At 38.1% G+C, this 18,404-nt stretch overlaps 1 pseudogene; it reads right to left on the bottom strand.

Moving 5' to 3' along the window:
- Window positions 1–1,851: 1,851 nt before the first annotated feature.
- The window catches only part of LOC112132998 (10 kDa heat shock protein, mitochondrial-like), a 28,698-nt pseudogene continuing 12,145 nt past the window's right edge, over window positions 1,852–18,404 (bottom strand).

The following is an 18,404-nucleotide window of genomic DNA, read 5'->3' as shown; positions in this document are numbered from 1 at the left end:
TGGTTGAAAACTAACCTTAATTATTATAAGTTACTCCTATCTTTCTGGATTTTTTATTAACCGTAGCTTCAGAATCTTATGCAATGCTAAAATCTGGAGTTTAAGTGACAGCATTTGGTTATCGAGTCATCTGTTCATTCTGAAACCCTGTTTACTTCTGAGAATAAATTATTCTCTGTAATACGGCTCTTCAGATTCAAGGGCTGTCTGCTAGGGTTCGAGTATAGAATTCTTTGCAAAGTTGCCTAGATTCCCACCAGTCATTTTATTGCTGAAGTATTCCAACTGCTATAGGGGCTATGCTTACAAAGTAGGTCACAGATCTCCTTTGCATTTACACCCTGAGAACTCTCTGTTCTCACTATTCAACCTATCCTTCTAACATCGGGGATTTCTTGTTTTGGGGAAATCATATTCCTATCATGATTCTGGCTTAAATATGCTGTCTATACCCTAATTTTCTCCCAGCTTTAAGAATTAGCTGTTTAAAAACAAAAGCCTGGAAGATTTCCAAGCAATTTCTGATATTTTGCTATTCCACAACTCTTTCTTTCCTCCCTGCCCCTCTCCTCCAAGCTGGCAGTGAGAACTGAATCAATTTGTTTGAATGGAGAAAGGATAAGAAAAAAGTACATCTATATTTTAAAAAGTATTTTATCTTAAAATATTTTTCTGCCACACGTTTGAAAGGTAATGATAATCATTCTGACAAAAGCTGAGGGTGGTTGGAATAGGTCAGTGGCAGTCAAGATAGAGAGAAAAAAACAGATTTGAGATACATTTTAAGGTTAAAAGCAACAGGACTATTAACTAATGGCACGATGTGCAGTTGAGGGAGAGGCAAGAATCAAGTATGACTTCCAGATCATGCTGGACCAATTCTGGAGCCTTATTTATTGAGCTGTGGAATTCTGTGGAAATAAAGTATTTCGAGAACCCCTTTATATCCATTTTCCTACTTGAATTAGAATCATATTCTAAATGATTCAATAAATAGAGCGAATAACAGTTAAAGATGTAAATAACTAATGCTTATTCCTATCTTCTACCATTGTTGATCCCCTACAGAATTCCATTGGGCATTCAGTTTATATTTCAACTCTGGAAGATTTTGAAATGGGTGAAAGAAATTATTAAATATCCTTTAACTGAAGGCATGCCAGTGTGCACTCTTGCTTTTTACTAAACTATTTTACAACTTTGTAGAGTTGTAAACCTGTAGAAAATTCATAGTAATATAAATTATTTTAGTCTAAGATATGCAAATTTTGTGCAGTGGAGTACAATTAATTATCACCCTGTGGATACTGACTAGTTTTTACCAATTTCGCATCCATTTGTAAGCTTATTTCAGCATTTCTTCTCTGCCTGCAAATGTATATTTCATGTTCTTTGAAGCACTTGTAATATCTCACTGGTTGCCTCATTTAACCAAGGAGTTAAATAAAACCGTTGACATGTATTATTATTATTTTTTTGAGACAGGGTCTCACTCTGTTGCTCAGGCTGGAGTGTGGTGGTGCGATTATGGCTCACTGCAGCTGTGACCTTCCAGGCTCAAGAGATTCTCCTTTCTCAGCCTCTCAAGTGGCAGGGACCACAGATGTGGGCCACCACACTGGTTAATTTTTAAAAACAGTTTTGTAAAGATGAGGTCTCACCATGTTGCTCAGGCTGGGTTTGAACTCCAGCTCAAGTGATCCTCCTGGACTGTATTCATTTTTCTTTTAGTTTAGCTATTATTAGTTTATTACAAAAGAGAGACATAGAAATTATTTACATAATGAAAGATTTCAGAACTTTAGTGGAATGGGCAGCTTCACTATTATGCCATTTCAATGGTGATTTATTTCAGTCTGCATACTTTCCAAGAAGGTCACCATCTCTAAACCATCTCTAAATAAGAAATAATCCTTGTCTAAAGCACTTTGGTGCTTCCGTATTCTGGGAAAATAACTTTATCTCCAACTTGGATGCTAACTGGTTGAATCTCTCCACCCTTTCTTTTAGAGACCAATCTAACAGCTAGTACTGATGCATGTAATACTTTTCTTTGACATTTGTTCTGGAAGCATCATGCCTCCTTTGGCTACAGTTTCAGCTGCAGTTCTTTCAACCAATACTCGGTCAAAGAGAGAAATAAACTTTCTAAATGTTTGTTCTGCCAAGACTCCTGCACCAAAGCTCGTACTCTACATTCCTACTGCAGCTGCAAGAAAAGATCCGAAGTCAGGTCCTTGGGACAGGTAAAAAGGCCAGCCAGCCCTGCCCTCTGAAGTGAATCCAATTTTTGAATCATGATTTTTTTTCTTTAAAAACTGTTTTTGACAGATTAATCATAGTTTAAGATATGAATATCTTCTGTCTAAATTCCATTTAGAACAATAGAATTTTATATTAGGGTGGGCAAAAATTGTAAAGATTTTATTGTTTAATTTCTCATTTCACAGAGTGGTTAAGTGATATGTCCAAAATTATAGTTAACTATGTTCAGATTAAAATTCATACTTAGCTCAAACAACGACTAGTTCAGTACTCTTTTCAGTACACTCTTTAATTTAATGTAATTTCTTCTCCTTGCCTTTGTGAGTTTAGGTAATACAGAAAGAAGTAGTAAGCCAGGCATGGTGGCTCACGCCTGTAATCCCAGCACATTGGGAGGCTGAGGCAGGTGGATCACCTGAGGTCAGGAGTTTGAGACTAGTCTGGCCAACATGGTGAAACCCTGTCTCTACTAAAAATACAAAAATTAGCCAGGGGTGGTGGCACACATCTGTAGTCCCAGCTACTTGGGAGGCTGAGGCAGGGGAATCGCTTGAACCTGGGAGGTGGAGGTTGCAGTGAGCCGAGATTGTGCCACTGCACTCCAGCCTCGGTGACAAGAGTGAGACCCCATGTCAAAAAAAAAAAAAAAAAAAAAAGTAGTAGACCAGTTGCTTCAGAAAAACAAATTTAAGCTCTAATAACTTTATGTGTGTGTCTTCAGGACAAATTGTGTATTTGAAAAGCACAGGAAAAGTTTAACTTTGAGGCTGAGAAAAACAAAACCAAACCAGCAGATCGAATAATATATTTTCATTGTAGGAAAACACTGTTAACATGGCTAACACAACAGGTTTAGAGACTCTAAATTCTGTCAATATGACCTTTTTCTTGGTTGTTTTTGAGCAAAAAAAAATCTATTAGAGTTATAAATGCTGACATTTTTACAGTTAATTTACAAATTTTATTCTACTTATTAGTCAAATTTCAGTAATTTTTAAAGCTTTTGGATAATATTTAGACCCATATACAGAGCAAGTTAAACATATTAGGACATTTAAAACTGTAATATTGGAAAAGAGAAGATGGCTGAATAGGAACAGCTCCAGTCTGCAGCTCCCAGCGAGATCAATGCACAAAGTGGGTGTTTTCTGCACTTCCAACTGAGGTACCTGGCTCGTCTCATTGGGACTGGTTAGACGGTGGGTGCAGCCCATGGAGGGTGAATTGAAGCAGGGTGTGGTGTCACCTCACCCGGGAAGTGCAAGGGGTTGGGGAACTCCCTCCCCTAGCCAAAGGAAGCCATGAGGGACTGTGGCATGAGGAACAGTGCATTCTGGCCCAGATACTATACTTTTCCCACTGTCTTTGCAACCTGCAGACCAGGAGATTCCCTCAGGTGCCAACACAACCAGGACTGTGGGTTTCAAGCACAAAACTGGGCGACTGTTTGGACAGACACTGAGCTAGCTGCAGGAGTTTTTTTTTCCATATCCCGGTGACGTTTGGAATGCCAGTGAGACAGAACTGTTCACTCCACTGGAAAGGGCTGAAGCCAGGAAGCCAAGTGGTCTAGCTCAGCAGATCCCACCTCCATGGAGCCCAGCAAGCTAAAATCCACTGGCTTGAAATTCTCACTGCCAACACAGCATTCTGAAGTCGACCTGTGGTGCTCAAGCTTGGTAGGGGCAGGAGGGTCCACTATTACTGAGGCTTGAGTAGGTGGTTTTCCCCTCACGATGTAAACAAAGCTGCTGGAAAGTGTGAACTTGGTGGAGCCTACTGCAGCTAGGCAAATCTGCAGTAGCCAGACTGCCTCTCTAGATTCCTCCTCTCTGGACAGGGCATCTCTGAAAAAAAGGCAGAAGCCCCAGTCAGGGGCTTATAGATAAAACTCCCATCTCCCTGGGACAGAGCACCTGAGGGAAGGGGTGGCTATGCGCACAGTTTCAGCAGACTTAACTATTCCTGCCTGCCAGCTCTGAAGAGAGCAGTGGATCTCCGTAGCACAGCACTTGAGCTTTGCTAAGAGACAGTCTGCCTTCTCAAGTGGATCCCTGACCCCCGTGTCTCCTGACTGGGAGACACCTCCCAGCAGAGGTCAACAGACACCTCACACAGGAGCCTGGAACACCGGCGAGACAGAACCGTGGCTGGCATATGGCAGGTGCCTATCTGGGAAGATGCTTCCAGAGGAAGGAACAGACAGCAATCTTTGCTGTTCTGCAGCCTCCACTGGTGATATCCAGGCAAGTGGGGTGTGGAGTGGACATCCAGCAAACTCCAGCAGACCTGCAGCAGAGAGGCCTGACTGTTAGAAGGAAAACTAACAAAGAGAAAGGAATAGCATTAACATCAACAAAAGAACATCCACACAAAGACCACATCTGAAGTTCACCAACATCAAAGACCAAAGGTAGATAAACCCACAAAGATAAGGAAAAACCAGAGCAAAAAGGCTGAAAGTTCCAAAAACGAAAATGCCTCTTCTCCAAAGGATACAACTGTTTGCCAGCAAAAGAACAAAACTGGATGGAGAATGAATTTGACGAACTGGCAGAAGTAGGCTTCAGAGGGTGAGTAATAACAAGCTCCTCCAAGCTAAAGGAGCATGTTCTAACCCAATACAAGAAAGCTAAAAACCTGGAAAAAAAGTTAGAGGAGTTGTTAACTAAAATAACCAGTTTAGAGAAGAACATAAATGACCTGATGGAGCTGAAAAACACGGCATGAGAACTTTGTGAAGCATAAACAAGAATCAATAGCTGAATCGATCAAGTGGATCAACTTAAGTAAAGCATGAAGACAAGATTAGAGAAAAAAGAATGAAAAGGAACAAACAAAGCCTCCAAGAGGTATGGGACTACATGAAAAGACCAAACCTACGTTTGATTGGTGTACCTGAGAGTGACAGGGAGAATGGAAGCAAGTTGGAAAACACTCTTCAGGGTGTTATACAGGAGAACTTCCACAACCTAGCAAGACATTCAAATTCAGGAAATACAGAGAACACCACAAAGCTACTCCTCGAGAAGAGCAACCCCAAGACACATAATCCTCAATTTCACCAAGGTTGAAATGAAGGAAAAAATGTTAAGGGCAGCCAGAGAGGACTTCCCACAAAGGGAAGTCCATCAGACTAACAGCAGATCTCCCTGCAGAAACCCTACAAGCCAGAAGAGAGTGGGGGCCAATATTCAATATTCTTAAAAAAAAAGAATATTCAACCCAGAATTTCATATCCAGCCAAACTAAGCTTCATAAGCGAAGGGGAAATTAAATCCTTTTCAGACAAGCAAATGCTGAGGGATTTTGTTACCACCAGGCCTGCCTTACAAGAAGTCTTGAAGGAAACAATAAATATGGAAAGGAAAAACCGGTACCAGCCACTGCAAAAACATACCAAATTGTAAAGACCATAGGCACTATGAAGAAACTGCACCAACTAATGGGCAAAATAACCAGCTAGCATCATAATGACAGGATCAAATTCACACATAACAATATTCACCTTATATGTAAATGGGCTAAATACCCCAATTAAAAGACACAGACTGGCAAATTGGATAAAGAGTCAAGACCCATCAGTGTGCTGTATTTGGGAGACCCATCTCACAAGCAAAGACACAGATAAGCTCAAAATAAAGGGATGGGGGAAGACCTACCAAGCAAATGGAAAGCAAAAAAAAGCAGAGGTTGCAATCCTAGCCTCTGATAAAAGTGACTTTAAACCAACAAAGATCAAAAGAGACAAAGAAGGGCATTACATAATGGTAAAGGGATCAATGGAACAAGAAGAGCTAACTATCCTAAATATATATGCACCCAATACAGAAGCACTCAGATTTATAAAGCAAGTTCTTAGAGACCTACAAAGAGACTTAGACTCCCACACAATAATAGTGGGAGACGTTAACATCCCACTGTCAATATCAGACAGATCAATGAGACAGAAAATTAACAAGGATATTCAGGACTTGAACTTAGCTCTGGATCAAGCAGACCTAATAGACATCTGCAGAACTCTCCACCCCAAATCAACAGAATATACATTCTTCTCAGCAACACATCACACTTATTCTACAATTACCCACATAATTGGAAGTAAAACACTCCTCAGAAAATGCAAAAGGATGGAAATCATAACAAACAGTCTCTCAGGCCACAGTGCAATCAAATTAGAACTCAGGATTAAGAAACTCACTCAAAACCACAAAACTACATGGCAACTGAACAACCTGCTCCTGAAAGACTACTGGGTAAATAACAAAATGAAGGCAGAAATAAATAAGTTCTTTGAAACCAATGAGAACAAAGGTACAATGTACTAGAATCTCTGGGACACAGCTAAAGCAGTGTTTAGAGGGAAATTTATAGCACTAAATATCCACAGGAGAAAGTGGGAAAGATCTAAAATTGACACCCTAACATCCCAATTAAAAGAACTAGAGAAGCAAGAGCAAACAAATTCAAAAACTAGAAGACAAGAAATAACTAAGATCAGAGCAGAATTGAAGGAGATAGAGACACAGAAAACCCTTCAAAAAATCGTTGAATCCAGGAAGATTATCAGAATAGATAGAACTCCAGCCAGACTAATAAAGAAGAAAAGAGAGAAGAATCAAATAGATACAATAAAAAATGATAAAGGGGATATCACCAATGATCCCACGGAAATACAAATTACCATCAGAGAGTACTATAAACAGCTCTATGCAAATAAACTGGAAAATCTAGAAGAAATAGATAAATTCCTCGACACATACACCTTCCCAAGACTAAATCAGGGAAGAAGTCGAATCCCTGAAGAGACCAATAACAAGTTCTGGAATTGAGTCAGTAATTAATAGCCTACCAACCAAAAAAAGTCCACGACCAGATGGATTCACAGCTGAATTCTACCAGATATACAAAGAGTAGCTGATACCATTCCTTCTGAAACTATTCCAAACAACAGAGAAAGAAGGACTCCTCTGTAACTCATTTTATGAGGCCAGCGTCATCCTGATACCAAAACCTGGCAGAGCCACCACAAAAAAAGAAAATTTGAGGTCAACATCCCTGATGAACTTTGATGCAAAAATCCTCAATAAAATACTGGCAAACCAAATCCAGTAGCACATCAAAAAGCTTATCCACCACGACCAAGTCGGCTTCATCCCTGGGATGCAAATCTCATTCTACATACGCAAATCAATAAATGTAATCCATCACATAAACAAAACCAATGACAAAAACCACATGATTCTCTCAAAAGATGCAGAAAAGGCCATCGACAACATTCAACACCCTTCATGCTAAAAACTCTCAATAAACTGGGTATTGATGGAACATATCTCAAAATCGTAAGAGATATTTATGACAAACCCACAGCCAATATCATACTGAATGGGCAAAAACTGGAAGCATTCCCTTTCAAAACCAGCACAAGACAAGGATGCCCTCTCTCACCACTCCTATTCAACATAGTACTGGAAGTTCTGGCCAGGGGAATCAGGCAAGAATAAGAAATAAAGGGTATTCAAATAGAAAGAGAGGAAATCAAATTGTCTCTGTTTGCAGATGACATGATTGTATATTTAGAAAACCCCATCATCTCAGCCAAAAATATCCTTAAGCTGATAAGCAACTTCAGCAAAGTCTCAGGATACAAAATCAACGTGCAAAACTCACAAACATTCCTATACACCAATAATAAACAGAGAGCCAAATCATGAGTCAACTCCCATTCACAATTGCTATGAAGAGAATAAAATACCTAGGAATCCAACTTACAAGGGATGTGAAGGACCTCTTCAAGGAGAACTACAAACCACTGTTGAACAAAATAAGAGAGGACACAAAAATGGAAAAAAACTTCCATGCTCATGGATAGGAAGAATCAATATCATGAACATTGCCATAGTGCTCAAAGTAATTTATACATTAATGCTATCCCCATCAATCTACCATTGACTTTCTTCAAAGAATTAGAAAAAACTACTTTAAATTTCATACGGAACCAAAAAGCCCATATAGCCAAGACAATCCTAAGCAAAAAGAACAAAGCTGGAGACATCAAGCTACCTCACTTCAAACTATACTACAAGGCTACAGTAACCAAAATAGCAAGGTATTGGTACCAAAACAGATATATAGACCAATGGAACAGAACAGAGTCCTCAGAAATAATGCCACACATCTACAGCCATCTGATCTTTGAAAAACCTGACAAAAAAAACAATGGGGAAAGGATTCCCTATTTAATAAATGTTGTTAGGAAAACTGGCTAGCCATATGCAGAAAACTGAAACTGGATCCCTTCCTTACACCTTATACAAAAATTCACTCAAGATGGATTAAAGACTTAAACATAATACCTAAAACCATAAAAACTCTAGAAGAAAACCTAGGCAATACCATTCGGGACATAGGCATGGGCAAAGACCTCATGACTAAAACACCAAAAGCAATGGCAACAAAAGCCAAGATTGACAAATGGGATCTAATTAAACTAAAGAGCTTTTCTACGGCAAAAGAAACTATCATCAGTGTGAACAGGCAACTTACAGAATGGGAGAAAATTTTTGCAATATATTCATCTGACAAAGGGCTAATATCCAGAATCTACAAAGAACTTAAACAAATTTATAAGAAAATACAAACAACCCAATCAAAAAGTGGGTGAAGGATATGAACAGACATTTCTCGAAAGAAGACATTTATGTGGCCAACAAACATATAAAAAAAGCTCATCATCACTGATCATTAGAGAAATGGAAATCAAAACCACGGTATGATACCATCTCACACCAGTTAAAATGGCGATCATTATAAAGTCAGCAAACAACAGATGCTGGAGAGGACGTGAAGAAATAGGAACGCTTTTACACTGTTGGTGGGAGTATAAATTAGTTCAACCATTGTAGAAGATAGTGTGGCGATTCCTCAAGGATCTAGAACCAGAAATACCATTTGACCCAGAAATCTCATTACTGGGTATGTACCCAAAGGATTATACATCATTCTACTATAAAGACACATGCACATGTATGTTTATTGCAGCACTGTTCACAATAGCAAAGATTTGGAATCAACCCAAATGCCCATCAATGATAGACTGGATAAAGAAAATGTGGCACATTTACACCATGGAATACTATGCAGCCATAAAAAAGATGAGTTCATGCCCTTTGCAGGTACATGGATGAAGCTGGAAACCATCATTCTCAGCAAACTAACACGGGAACAGAAAACCAAACACTGCATGTTCTCACTCATAAGTGGGAGTTGAACAATGAGAACACATGGACACAGGGAGGGGAACATCACATACTGGGGCCTGTCAGCAGTTGGGGCACTAGAGGAGGGATAGCATTAGGAGAAATACTTAATGTAGATGACGGGTTGATGTATACAGCAAACCACCATGGCACGTGTATATCTATGTAACAAACCTGCACGTTCTGCACATGTATCCCAGAACTTAAAATATATATTTAAAAAACTGTAATATTATAAGCTTAATATTTTTCTTTTTCTTTTAGGTATTTCTGTTTTCAGGCTTACTGAAAACAAAAAACCTCCCTGAATTCTTGAATAATTCCTTTAAATATAATAAATTAAATTTGAGTTATTCAAGAACTCAGAGAAATTTTTGTTTTTTTAAAATATATAATATATAAACTAAAATCTTCCTATTTAAAATCACCAATGTAAATTACAAATCTCTGTATTTTAAAATAGAATTATAAGTATTATTTTACTAATAGGTCACATTTTCTGAAGTGCTAGAAGTACATAAATTACAAAATATGAAGAGATTACTAAATCACAAAAATATTTTTATTATGGATTTTTTTATAGTTTTGGTTCTCTGAAGTATTTTTATACTTAATTTTAAATCTTCCTGGTTTTAAAATATGTTTACCCACCACCAAAATATTTACCAAATCCCAAGACATTTTGGGGATATTTCCTCACTTATGTAATGACTAAAAGATATTACCTGAGGTAATGACTGGATTCTTGTCTGCAATACTGATGAAACTCCAATTATCTGAAGGATTTCATAATGTAAAGACTTAGTCTCCTAGTCCATGCAGTTCACTTCCCTGCTTTGCTCTTGGATGTCTCTATTCCCACTGAAGAGGGCTCCTGAATTTGGCTCTTCTTTGCCAGTTCAAATGGCTATAAATCCTTTATACTTGAGAGGCTTTCTTTCATATTTGTCTACGCGGTAAAATTGTTCAACTGTAAAAAATGCCATCCAGTTGAATCCTGAAAATCTTGTCTTTGAATGACTATTTAATCACAAATGTTAAAGTCTTTCTATCACCAGATTCCTGAGTTTCAAGCCACAGAAACTGATTCCAGTTAATTCAAGCAAAAAAAATGTGTTCATTTGACAGATAGCTCAAAATGGAAAGAAAAGTGAAACATCAAGCCTCAGGAACTAGCAACTCTCCAGAAAAAGGAGAGCAGGAATGAAAGGACCGTCTTTTTTAATGAGTCCTGTCAGAATATTCAAGAATTATCTTCATCCATTTTAGTTGCTAAATTATCCATAAAAGATTAAAAATCTTGAGCAAATGAGTCTGATTAGCCTAACTTGTGTTAAGTGCCACCCCTTGCCCAACAAGCTCCCCAAAGGAAAACAGATGCCAATACTAGACGAATAAGAAACTGATGAGGCTAAAGAGCCTTCCTGGGATAGAAATTGTTTGCATATCTCTGTTGCCTTCAAGCTAATGAAGATATACCCTTTTGGGTAATCACTGGATGCTAGTAGTGTTGTAAACCCAATCTCAATATGTAACCAATTTTGATGTTATTTTCATCCTAGACAGATCTTATGGTAGAAAGCAAACTTACAGCAGTGTAACTTTTCTACTAAAATTGACTCCCACATCACTTAATCCTTAAATTAGTAACAAGTCACTTGTCAGGAAGGAAAATAAGGCCACGTAAATTATTGGGTCAACCCATCTGTGCTGATGAGCACAATAAATCTGCCCTCTGAAGCAATCAGGGTGCAAGAGGTCACTGGTGGTGAAATGAATAAATGTTTCTTCATTGCATCAACAGCCATTAGATGGGAGCAGAACATATTGATTATTCAGGAGAGCAGAAATAGTCAACATAGCAGTCACCATCACAGAATCAGCATCGCCACTACAAGTTCAACTTATTAAATCAGTGTGCCCTTACAAGAATATTATCTTGTGGAAATATAATTCTTCTGGCATTTGCATTAAAATAGGAATCCATTTCCCTATAGTACTTCCAAGTAAAGATTATGATCTTCAGTGAATTTGTTTTGACTGTTACATGCAAAATTTTTTTCTGTTTATTCCTTCTGTCATTTGAGTATATGCTTGCAATTATTTAGGTAATATTCTGTGCTTATAAAACATCCAAAGAGATTAACTAGTAATCCTTGTCTTTAGATGTGGCAAGAATTCCTTAAAATCAATTAAAGACCCTTGTTTTATTTCTTCCCTTTGATGCTAATTTAAAAAACCCCACTAAGCTATAGTTTAAAGACCAGCACTGTTCTATTTTAAATTATTTATATTTAAAAATACTATTTCAAAGCTATTTCTGAGTATGCAGTCATGCTACCTTAGATTACAATACTTATAATTAAATAAGAGTAGGCTTGGTGATTAGAAGAGAATTTTGGCAGTCAAGGCAACATTAAAAATACTTAGATCATTTTGTTATATGTAAAATTTTGACATACTATTTAATAAACTATATAATAATGTAAGAAAGCTATAAAAGCTTCAAGAAATTTAAGAAGGGGTTTGTAGACTTTACTTTTAATAATTCAAATCAGTGCAAGAAAGGTCTTATTAGGGCCATAATTTCATAGGCAAAATGAAGTAGAAGTCTGCATAATTAACAAGTGATGTACAGATCAGGGGACTGGAGTGTGCTTTAGCTTGAGTTATCTGGATTGGCTCATTATATATATTTGTGGCCAGTTTTATGTAAGCTGTCCAGTAAAAATTTGAACTCTCCTTTTCACATATGGTATTGTCACCGGAAGGAGGGTGTCCAGAAAAAGACTTCATTTTTCAGCACCTCCTCTTTGCCTCCAGATAATGATTAGTGCTTTTGAAGGGAATGTGACCAGAAGTTGTCTATCTGTGTCCCTCCCAGGCTGAGACTTTTAAGAAGCAGAAGAGACTTCTCTACTTTGTTCTTTCCCTCTCTCCCCAAGATAGGAGGAGTCTGGGCTCTCTTTTCCATAGAGAAGACAGCATCTCTCCCCAACTAAGAAAACCTGTAGTAAATTATCATATGACCAAGCAACCAACATCTCTTGCATTAAGCCACTGAAATTTTGGGGTTTGTTATCAAACCTAGTGTTACTCTGATTAATATAGCATGATAATATAGCAAGATATGTGTGTGATCTTTCAATCTGTCTCTATATCCATCTATTTGTCTATCCATCTATTCATTCAACAAATACTTATTTTGAGTTTTTTTTATGTTCCAGGCACTATGCTAGGCATCAGCAATGAAAGATGAGCAGGATCCTCTTTTGTTTATAGAGTAGGGGATGGATTAGTTGGAATGAATGGGAGGAAGGGGCATGAGAAGACAGATACCTCAAAACATCCTCTGTAAATATGATGAGTAAAAAGATAATTACAGGAACCTCATTCAACCCAGGGAGTCAGAAAGGCCTTTCTGTGAATTAGGCGTTTGAGTAGGAATGAGCCAGACAGGAGCAAGCTGAGAATTGAGGGGGTGGGAGTAGATGTGGGGAGCCAGAGAATTCTAAGCAGAGTGAGCAGCATGTGTAAAAGCCCTCCAACTAGGGAAAAATGCATGACTCAGCAACCAAAAGAATATAGTGGCTAAAAATCATTTACAGTATTCTTTAGTAAACAAGCAAATTAAAGCACCAACAGTTTCAAAGTTGTTTGGCATAATGGCTCTTTCCAGTCAGATGCTGGTTTCAGTGCTATCCAAAATGTGAAACTAATGAGAGAAATTGGTATGGACTGATTAGCTGCATCTTTCTTCTGTAAGCCATCCTATTGCTGTGTCAGGCTAGGAACAAGCCAGCTAATTATGAACAGACTTTTAGCAGCTGTCTTTTATTGGTGTGGCAGTGTTGCATCTCTGATTCCCCAGAAGTATCTGTTTTAAGTATTTTGTCCTATTGTTTTTTCATATAAATGCACCTCCAAATCAGAAGCCAAATTAGTCATGTTGATTTTACTTTCTTCTTCCGCTTTCCCATCCTTTTCTCCCCCTCCTTCTCTCCTTTCTCTTCCTCCTTCTTCTGGAAAGATTTCTTTGATAACAAATTACTATAGGCCAAAAATATGTTGTAATACTGTTGTAGTACATCAATAGAAACTCAGGATGAACAAAAACATAGTAAACAATGAACCACAGAAGTCCTTATTTCACCTAGTATCTAGGAGCCTTGCATGACTGTGTATTAGATATAGTAATAAAAAAATACTTCTTCTTGAGACTTCTCTTTCTCTTCATTGACACATTATCTTTTTGGGCATTGGTTTCCTCATGTACAAAACAGGCATAGAACTCAAAGCAGAAGCAAGTCCATTTGGCAAACATCTGTGCTGAATACTGTACTATAGTATTTAGTTTTGCAACCTATGGAAGCACAAAGTAGCTGAAAGATTTGTCTCTAAGAAGATAGTCAAGATGAATTTTATTAGATCTGGATTAGGTTTAGGTAATGAAGAGAAACAGGTTGAATACCTCCTACTAGCCTAAGTGAGAACTACTTACCAGAGAGGTCTCTGCTGTTTCCTTCTAGCTTCGTGTATAACAACAAAAACAATAGTTGTAACAGCTATAACCAGTGATTACATTGCTATTACATTCCAGATCCCATTGCATTGAATTTCTCCAACAAAGCAGGTTGTTTAGACAGCACTGTTTTGATGCAGCTTGGGTCAGGAGTAGGCTGAAGCTCAGTAACAGGATGACATCTTCTGCTCTAGCTACTTTCAGTCAATGTTACTATTTTTGACTGCATAAAAATGCTTTTTTGGTTTTATTATTTCCATTTTATAGATGAAGAAACTAAGGCTCTGAAAGGTTAAATGGCTTTCCCCAAAGTCCCTTACTTAGTGAGTAACAGAGCCCAGAAATTTCCTGATATGGTTTGGCTCTGTGTCCCCCTCCAAATCTCATGTTGAATTGTAATCCCCAGTGTTGGAGGAGGGGCCTGGTGGGAGGTGATTGGATCATGGGGGCAGACTTCCCCCTTGCTGTTCTTGTGATAGTGAGTGAGTTCTCATGAGATCTGGTTGTTTAAATGTGTGTAGAATCTCTCCCTTCTTCCTCTTCCTTCTAATCCAGCCGTATAGGACGTGCCTGCTTGGCCTTCGCCTTCTCCCATGATTATAAGTTTCTTGAGGTCTCCCCAACCATGCTTTCTGTACAGCCTGCAGAACTGTGAGCCAATCAAAACTCTTTTATTTATAAATTACCCAGTATCAGGTAGTTCTTTATAGTAATGTGAGAACAGAATAATATAGTTCCTAAGTCCTTGCTCTTTCCTTCAGCAGTTCTGCCTTCTGCAGCTGCCATTTTCAAGGGCCACCATTTATCAAGGTCTCCTGGTACCACTGTCCCTCTGTTATGTGCTCCATACATATGCAGTCTGATTTAATTCCTCCTCATCTGGAACTGCAGGAGCTGGGATGAACCAGGGCAGCTGCCAGCTCTGGAGTTATTTCTGTCTTCTCTGGGCCCCTTTGCTGCACTCCGTGACCTTACAATCTGGGCTTTTAAGTGAAATAACCTTTTCAACTTGGCTACTTTAGGTTTCTTTGCTGGGATTTGGCAATGTAGCTTCTGCCTGAGCTTCTTGGCTCTCTAAGCCATGGTGTGATTGCTTTGGATTTGATTTTGGATTCCCCATTTGTGGCTTGGGAGGCTTCTCTCATCCCAGAACATGGAGACAAGACTCCCAGCCCCAAGTCACTGCCTCCTGTCCACCATCCTAGACCCCAAGGCCCCCTTCCTTCCTTCCCTGGACTTGCCAGAGGAGGGAGCAAGAACAGATTGGTAAAACAGAAAGAGAATTAACTTGTAGTCAAAGTATTTAATCTTTCCAGAATTCCACTTCTTATTTATAAAAAGAAAATAATAATACCCAGTTTACTAGATTATTTTGAGGATTAAATAGGCAATAATTTTACATGGATTCAGCATATAGCAGGCACTCAATAACTATTATTGTTAGAATCACATTAAAAGGGTTCATATTTTTAAGGTGATTAACACTGTGCTTGGCACATAATAAACTTTACCCAAAGGTGAGCTATCAATCAAACCCCAGGGTCTAAAAGAGATCTCTGAGGTAACCAAGTTCAGCTCTTGTTTTATTATACTGGGAACTATTCTTTATGCAAATCTAACCGCAACCCTTATTTCTCTGTTTTCAGTTAGTAATTATAGTAAGAAAATGTCTGTATTATTGAATAGTGTATAGTTTTATAGGGAGAATGTCATACTAAATTGTGAAACTTAAATTTACACTAAATGCAGTAATATTCAGCTACCTCAATAGAAATTGCTTCTTTACTTACACCATTATCAAAATCACATGGTTTTTCACATTCGCACATTATTTTACTTAAAGCACAATATGTCATATTTATAAGTCCTCTTTATTTAGACTAGTGAGATTGGGAGCTGATCAGCATTAGTGAAAATTCTGGTTAATGGCTTATTTAAAAAGAAATAAAAAAATTTTTTGAACTTACTTTGACTTAAGGGTATAAATTACAAATTACTTAGGAATACATTTCTTTGTGGATTAAAAACCTTCAGTATTTTTCTTATTCAAATTATCACATATTCTGAATTTAATAAGTCAGTTAATAAAGTTTTATTATATATTCTTAAATTTCTTTGTGCTGTGGCTACTCTGAATTTTGGCAAGCATAACAAGAAATTTAACTATCAAGAGCTTGATTTAATAAATATCATTTTACATGAACATGATATCTTATAGCCTGAAAGGTCAACCAACCTAGTTTTAACTGGAACAACTAGAAATGAACCTCTCAAAAATGAAGTTGTGGTTTTTTTTTAATCCCATCTTACTCCCTTTTTAACTATTTTAACAAGACATCTTCACTGCTTGAATTTTGATATCTGTGGTACAATACCACACTTTTTATGAAAGGACAGGGAATGGTACAAGAAAATAGATACTTTAGCTTTGAGACACTGAATGTTTGAAGGAACAATGACCAAATCATATATGACAGCAGAACACTGACCCACAACCTCTGCAGCAACGAGTCCAGAACAGTCTGGACCTGGTCGGTCACTGCCAGCTTCTCTATTTTTTGTCTCTACTTCCAAATCTGGAGCAACCAAGGAAAGCCAATGTACCCCCGAAAACAATCACTTAAAATGCCTCACATCCAGTTATCCTTTCTCCAGTTTCCCCATCCAAACAGCCTCCAAACAAATCATACCTGAAGCCATCTCTTTATTTTTTTACTACAAAACTTCCATATTCCCCCTCTGTCTTTGAGTGTGTCCCAAACACGTGATGATGCTGAGTCCTTTGCCATAGCAAGCTTTGAATATATACTCTCTGCTTGTTCTCATCTGGGCAGTCTCTGTTTATTTGTGTTTTCTTTGAAATCCCACTATGATTCAGTATACACTGCTTAATGCTGTGGACCCAAGGCTCTGACCATGTGCAGTGCCCACAGAGGCGTCTGTGCTTTGCTGCTCATGGCTTGTCAAATCCATTCTGACACTGTAGGTCTGCACAGACCTGAACTCTGTTTCCTGTGCATTGTGTTCCTTGCATATTTATTCACAGTTTGATGCCAAGTTGTCGTATTGTTTTCTGTTTGACATCTTTGGTAGAATCAAGTCATTCCTTTTCATCTCTTTTTGCTCTTTTTGTGCTTCCTGTTTGTATTGTGCGATCTAATAGTGTTGTCTGTCATAAGGAGAATCAAACAGTAGAATACAGGCATAGGAGCTCCAGGCCTATTGTTCCAGGTGGCCTCACAGATTGGTGAGCTTGAAATTTTCATTGGACTGGCATCTGTTTGGGCACACTATGCTATGAGTCTCCAATAAAACTGGATAAAGTTTTTCTTTTGCCTTGATTTCTGTTTGGAGAACTTGGCTTTGATTCAGAGAAAGCATTCTCGCTAGCTTTCCACCTGCCAGTGAGAGGAAGGGGGAAAGTAAGTTGTTGGATCTGCATTTAAAGGTGATATGATGGTTCATTTTATGTGTCAAATTGATTGGACTAAGGGATGTCCAGATAACTGGTAAAATATTTCTGAGTGTGTCTGTGAAGGTGTTGCTAGAATAAATTAGCATTTGAATGGTACACTGAGTAAAGATTTCCCACCCATTGGGGAACTGAATACAACAAAAAGCTGGAGGAAGGATGAATTCATTTTCCTTTCCTGAGTTGGGCCATCCATCTTTTCTTGCTACTAGACACTGGAGTTTATGGTTCTCAGGCCTTTGTACTCCACAGCTTACACCAGCAGCTACTTTCCTCCACCCATCAGTTCTTAGGCCTTTGGCCTCAGTTTGAATAACACCACTGCTGTTCCTGTTCTCCAGCTTAAAGACAGCAGATCACAGGACTTCTCAGCCTCCATAATTGTGTGAACCAATTTCTACACTAAATCTCCACATACATATTTATATATAGTATATCCTATCTATTCTGTTTCTCTGAAGAACCTTAAAAATACAGGTGGGACAACATCAGGTTGGAGAACTGAGACACAAAGCATATAAGCATCATTTTTGCCTGACTGTTGCTAGCTGTCATTGAGTTGTCTAGGTTTAAATCTTTTGCTCTTACAGGAAAAATTTCTATGTCTTACATATACTCTCATTATTTATGCTACCATATCTCTAAATTGTATAACTTCATCAGGGATCCTTTGAACCTTCAGTGACCACTCGGGGGAATATTGTATCTGAACAGAATTGTTTATTTAAGGCATAACTTAGAAAAGAAAGGAAACAAGATTATTCAGGCACAATGTGCAGTATTTTTTATTATTATGTAACAACATATAGGGCATGATCTCTGTAAGGATGGAAAAAATCTTCTCTTGATAAAGACTATCCAAATTTATCCTAGATTGCTCACAAAA

This window comes from Pongo abelii, chromosome 3 (genome assembly GCF_028885655.2).
Source record: "Pongo abelii isolate AG06213 chromosome 3, NHGRI_mPonAbe1-v2.0_pri, whole genome shotgun sequence".
In the NCBI taxonomy this organism is placed as follows: Eukaryota; Metazoa; Chordata; class Mammalia; order Primates; family Hominidae; genus Pongo; species Pongo abelii.
Note: the sequence above shows the minus strand (reverse complement) of the source record. Positions and strands in the feature narration are given on the sequence as shown.